General features: G+C 39.6%; 1 protein-coding gene and 1 pseudogene across 1 annotated transcript in view; both read left to right on the forward strand.

Moving 5' to 3' along the window:
* PKHD1 (polycystic kidney and hepatic disease 1 (autosomal recessive)) overlaps positions 1 to 6,586 on the forward strand; it is an 866,042-nt gene that overhangs the window by 377,632 nt on the left and 481,824 nt on the right. The gene's annotated exons all lie outside the window — the stretch shown is intronic.
* On the forward strand, positions 2,419 to 2,742 carry LOC102852844 (annotated as a pseudogene).

Below are 6,586 nucleotides of genomic sequence, written 5' to 3' on the forward strand. Positions count from 1 at the left end.
TATTGAAGGCTGCAGTCCTTGACCTTCTACAGCAAGTACTTCAAGTCCTCCTTAGTTTCAGCAAGCTGGGTTGTATCATCTCCACAGTACAGATTGTGTTAAGACTACCTTTAATCTTGATGCCATATTTCTCCTCATAAAGCCCAGCCTCCCAGATAATTTGTTCTGTGTATAGGTTGAAAGATATGGAGATAGGACATATCCCTGGCATATACCTTTCCCAATTTTGAACCATGAAGTATTTTCTTGCTCTGTTCTAACAACTGCCTCCTGGTCCAAATATAGGTTTTGCATAAGCATGATCAAGTGTTCTGGGATTCCCATTCTTCTCAGACTTAGCTACAGTTTATTGTGATCTACATAGTGAAATGCTTTTTGCATAGTTAACGAAACAGAGAAATACCTCTGGTACTCTCTGCTTTCAACCAAGATCCATCTAACATAAGCTGTAATATTCCTAGTACCTTTTCTAAACCCAGCCTGCACTTCTGGCAGTTCTCTGTTGATGTGCTGTTTCAGTCATAGAGTTCACCCCAAATATTATTTGGAGTAGGAGCTACTATAGCAAGGTATGAAATGTTTACATACTTCACATTATATGGAGAATCAATTTTCTTAGTATTCTTGTGAACTTTCTTTGAAATGGTATTTGTATGTCAACAAAATAGGTGTCAATGGTTTTTGATTGCTTAGAATAACATAAAGTAAACATATGCTTCACTATCCACTTTGAGTGCTTCTTGTTTATATTTGGTCATTGTTGACTGTAATACAAGTTCCTTAGGAAACTTTCACTACCTACTCTATGTATATGGCCATAGCGACTCTCAAGAGTCAGTAGTCATAATATGTTTGAGATCATAGCAGGTTCTAAGGAGATGAAGAACACTGTATATTTTTTTTACCATTATGTAATACACTTAAACATCATTGTCAATCTTTGTTTAAACAATTTCAAGGACAACTCTTTGGTGTTATGCTGAAATGAACTGACTTTCCAACTAGTCTTCACAGATTATAAATGAATCACAGGGCGGAGATGGCCCATCATTCTTCCATGGATTAGCTGGTGCATTCGAACGGCCTACCTTTTGGTTGATAACACAACTCCTTAACCATTCACTAAGTAGTCAGAATTTGTTAAATTCTTTAGAACAGTGATTTTTTGAGTAATTTAACCACAGATCCTTGGGTAAGGATGTGGTTCTGAGTTGTGGGATGTTGTTTTAGGTGCTGTTGATTAAACTCTGACTCATAGCGATGTGTGTACAACAGAGTAAAATTATTCCTAATCCAATGTCATCATCACAATCTCTGTTATGCTTACACCCATTGTTACAGTCAACCCATCTTACTGCAGGTCTGCCTCTCTTTTGCTGATTCTCTACTTTCTCAGTTATGATGTCCTTTCCCAATACTCATCTCTCCTGATAACATGCCCCAAGTATGTAAGACAGAGTCTGATCTTTGCTTTTCAAGAGCACTCTGGCTTCCTTTCTTCCAAGAAAGATTTATTCCTTCCTTTGGCTGTCCACATTATATTCAATATTCTTTCTAAGCACTATGATTTTAAAAACCTCATTTATTCTGCATTTCCTTATTATTCATTGTCCAAACTTCACATGCCTATGAAGCAATTGAAAATACCATGGCTTGGGAAGGGCCATTTAATTTTTGCTTTCACAGTTATTTTATCCTGTGCATCATCTAAGCAAGGATTAAGGTTCCTATTCTTCCAAGATATTCCTCTGAGCATCTCAATGTGAAGACAATTGTACTCTGTTTCTGGGGAAATGAGAAAACTAACTTTTCTGTCTCCCTCTGATCATCTGTTTTCAATTACCTTCAGCTGAATAACCCCTAATAAAAGTTGTGGTTATCTTCCCAACCCTCCTCCAGACTCTTAATTACATTTATTCCAAGCACAGTCTTTACACACTGTTTTAAGTGCCTAATGGGGGCAGCTAATATGCCAGTGAGGAAAAGAGGCAGAACTGCATGAGTCTCAGAAAACTCAACTCTAGACCCAGAACAATTGAAACAGTGCTTAACTTGCAATGCAACGCTTGTCACATAACTGTGCCAGCAAGCTTTGACATCTAAAATACAATGTGTTTGGCATACCTTATTTGGTATCATTGTCAAATAAACACCAAATCTGGACTAGTAAAGAGAAGCTTTATTAAAAAATATTACCACAAAGGGAATAAGGGATAATTGTAATAGGAGGTGGCAATTGACTCTTGCAAAAGACTCTTGCAATTGGGATAGTTCTATGATTATAAGACCCCTAAGTTTCTCAAAGTTTAGGGGAAAGAGAATTTCCCTTCGTATTTAAAATGAAGAGTTATTGTCCTTGCTTGGTGTGACCTCAGTGTAGCTGGTCCCCTTCCCAGCCTTTCTTCTCCTGCCGAAGGCATGGCTGCCTCCCTGTTGCTGTGGCAAGGATGTTTTGGGACACTGAAGATTGGGCTCCAAGTAGGGGTGCTTCGAGGACTTGCCTCTATGGTGTCTCTCTGTTCAAAATCAGGGAAGAGTGAAAAGGGACTGTCACCAAATGCCAAGAAGCGAAGTCCACCAAAAATGCAGGATGCCACACCTGTTGAGCCGTTTGACAATACCACCTACAAGAATCTCTAACACCATGACTACAATGTGTACACCTTCTTAGATTTGAACCTGGACCTCTCAAAATTCAGAATGCCTCAGCCTGCCTCAGGAAGAGAATCCCCAAGGCACTGAGAACTCCAAGGATTGTATTCACATTGTCTTTGCTGCTTTCTTGCTGCAAAAATAAAATCCACTGAACAGTCAGAAAAAAAAAAGAGTTAGTAATAAGTCCAGGAAGAACTAGGTGTGAAGAAGTGGGATGAAAGATGGCATAATTAGATATTGTTGTTACATACTGTCCGGTCCTAACTAACTCATAGCTGACCCTCTAGCAGGCTTTCAGAGGTTGTAAAGCACATGGGAGGGGCCTGTCCATCTTTCTACTTTAGCATAGCTGTGGATTTGAACCACATGTCTTTGGGTTGGCAGTGCAGCCTGACTAGTAATTATGAAACTATTAATATGAAAATCTTTTACTTTAAGGCAATTTTGTTTCCCGGGAGAAGCTCTTAAGAGGGAGTTGTATATGAGGTGAGGATGTGAGTGGCCCATTCAGAGGCTTATGTAAAGGAGATTAATGTTTAGTTAACGTTAATTGTGTTCCAGTTGATCAGTGAAGACATGAAGTCCAGCTAATCATTTATGAAACAAAAACAGAGGATCTTGAAAGGTTTCTGTCTGTTTTTTTTCCACAGATAAACAAAGGGGGTATAAAAGTATAATCAAATCAAGCTTGAACTTCTGGCAGTTCCTTATCTCTGTACTGGCTGGAACAGTTCATAGATAAGAAACTTCCAGAAGTTCAAGCAGGATTTAGAAGAGACCATGGCACCAGAGATATTGCTGATGTCAAATGGATCCTGGCTGAAAGGAAGAAATACCAGAAGCATGTCTGTCTGTGCTTTATTGACTATGCAGAGGCATTTGTGTGGATCATGATAAGTTGTGGCTGACATTGAAAAGAATGGAATCCCAGAGCACTTGATTGTGCTCTTATAGAACCTATACCTGGATCAAGAGGCTGTTATGTGAAAGCAGCAGGGGAGCACTGCATGGTTTAGAATTAGAAGGGAGTGTGTCAGGGTTGTATTCTCTCTCCATACCTGTTAAATCTATTTGATGAGTAAATTATCTGAGACCTGGACTCATGAAAAGGAGTATGGCATCAGGATTGGAAGGAGACTTATCAATAACCTGCATTATGCCAATGACACAACCTTACTTGCAGAAAGTGAGGTGGACTTGAGGCACTTGTTGCAAAAGATCAAGAATTCGGCCTTAAGTGTGAATTGAATCTCAATACCAAGAAAACAAAGATTTTTACCACTGGTCCAAGAATTAGTGTCATGATAGATGGAGAAGAGATTGAAACTATCAAATACCTTCATCATGCTTAGATCCACAATTAACACCCTTGGTATGAGCAGTGAGGAAATAAGGAGACACATTGCACTGGGAAATCTGCAATTAGGGGCCTTTTCATATTATTGAGGAACAGTGACATAATTTTGAGGACTAAAGTGCATCTGATTCAGGCCAAAGTCTTTATAATTACTAGCTATGCATCTTAGAGGGACAGTGAAAAGGATGACAGAAAAAGAACTGACACCTTTGAGTTGATGTTGGAGTGACGTTGGAGAAGAGCACTGAAAGTCCATAGACAGCCAGAAGAACAAACATAGTCTTGGAGAGGATGCAGCCAGAGTGCTCTTTGGAGGCAAGAATAATGAGGCTTTTCCTCACATACTTTGGACATATTGCTAGGAGGTGCTATTCCTTGGAGAAGGACATGATTCTGTAAGGGTAGAGGGCCAACAAAGGAGAGGAAGACCCTCAACCAGGTGGATTGATTCAGTAACTGCTGCAATGGGCTGTTGTGTGTCAGGAAGTGTGAGGATGGCACAGGATAGAATAGGGTTCAGATAATTTGTTCATTGAGTCACTATGAGTTGTGCTTGACTCAATCGTACCTAGCAACAACAACAATAAGTCCTATAAAAAATGGTGATTCTTTGCCATAACTATTTTCTAAGACACAAAAGATGGGAATTTGATCTCTTGACTATAATGAAATGCCTAAAGTAAACTAAACCCTAAAGGTTGTCCAAGAGAGACTTGAGACTGAGAAGTGTCTGAATCCAGCACTAGATGCCAGAGGTGGTGGCTGTATGACTTCTCCATACTGAGTCATTCATTGTCACTGGGGCATGGGTTGATGACCACTGGCCAGCAGCTAAAAGAATTGAGGAAAATTGGAGGATGAGCACCTGAAAAGCTGGTGAGTCACCCAAACTTCTGCAGACTGACCTGTAGAACAAAGCCAAGGCAGCAATGAAAAATCAACTACTTGTGTCCTCTTGGTCTTCTATTGTCATTCATTTCTTTTTCCTATATCCACTTTACAGAAGGAAATAATGTGGTTTAAGAATTAAGTTTCAGGTCAGTGCCTTCTCCATAGGCATGCTGTTGAAGCTAGGTGTTGGTAATTTGATTTTAGCTCATAATAGTCCTTTGTAAAAGAAAATGAAATGTTCAGTACTGTGCCATGCTCTCAATGGTAAGTATATTTTCACACATTGTTGCAACCACTGTGTCAACCCCTCTCATTGAGTCATCTTCTTTGTCACTGTCCCTCTGCTTCAAAATTATGTACAATACGTCAGAAAGCTGAACAATGACTAGGAATAATAGAAGGAGAAATGATGACTTTGATCTGTGGTGCTGAGGTAGAGTAGTGAATATACCATGGACTGCTAGGAAAAGAAAGAATGAAACCAGGCTGCTCCTTGGAGGCAAGGATTCTGAAGCTCCATCTTACATACTTTGGGTATATTTCAAGGAGTGACCAATCCGTGGAGAAGGACATTATGCTGAGGGACGTGAAGAGGGACAGCACAGGGAGGAAGACCCTAGATGAGATGCATTGATTCATTAACTGGGGTAATGGGAATAGGTGTGTCAGAGACAATAAGTTTGACCCAGGATGGAGCAGAGGTCAGGGCTATTGTACATAGGGCCACTATGAGACGCAGGTGACTTAATGCCACACAACAACAACAACAACTCTACCAAGTGTCTTAATTCTCTATTGCTACTCTAACAGAAATACCACAAATACATAGGTTTCTAAAAAAAGAAATTTATTTTTTCACAATTTAGAAGAATGACTTCAAGGTGTTTGCTCTAGGAATGGGCCTTTTGTCTGTTTTCCCTGAAGCAAGTTCTGAGACTTCTCTTGGGAGCTTCTGCTTGGGGTGACAAACAGCAAGTCATTCAGGGATTAGTCCCTTTTAAAAAAAAATTGAGATTTTAATGAAAGTTTATGAAGAACTTGGATCTCCATTCATTCATTGTTACACATTTTCCTCCCTTCCCAGCCCCTCACCCCTCAGTTCGCTTTTTATGTTGGGGGGAAAAGTTCTTATACAGTCATGTTCCCTGCAGCCCTCCCACCTCCCCTGGCACGCCTGATCACTTTATTATGGAGCTGTTATTCTGAATTCTTGTCATGCCAGTAATACGTAATCATATATTCCTTTTATACAGTTCTCTCCCTCATCTGTTTCAATACCATGTACATTATTTATCCACTCTTTTCTTAGTTTCCTCCCAACCCCTATGTCAGTCCTGTTTTAAAACAGTGGCACTATGCAATATTTGTCCTTTTGTGACTAGATATTTCACTCAGCATAATATTCTCCAGGGTCACCCATTTTGTAGAATATTTCATGAATTCTTTGTTTTTTAGTGCTGTATAATATTCCATTGTGTGAATGTACCACATCTTCTTTATCCATTCGTTTGTTGATGGACACTTGAATTGTTTCCAACTCTTTGCTATTGCGAACAAAGCTGCAATAAACATGGATGTGCACGTATCTGCTTAGGTGGCAGTTCTGGTTTCTTTCGGGTATATTCCCAATAGTGGGGATATATAACTCTACTCTGCTAAGTCAAATAGTATTTCTTTTTTTTT

This window comes from Elephantulus edwardii, unplaced genomic scaffold (assembly GCF_000299155.1).
Source record: "Elephantulus edwardii isolate Elephantulus edwardi_28Jun2011 unplaced genomic scaffold, EleEdw1.0 scaffold00017, whole genome shotgun sequence".
Lineage (NCBI taxonomy): Eukaryota > Metazoa > Chordata > Mammalia > Macroscelidea > Macroscelididae > Elephantulus > Elephantulus edwardii.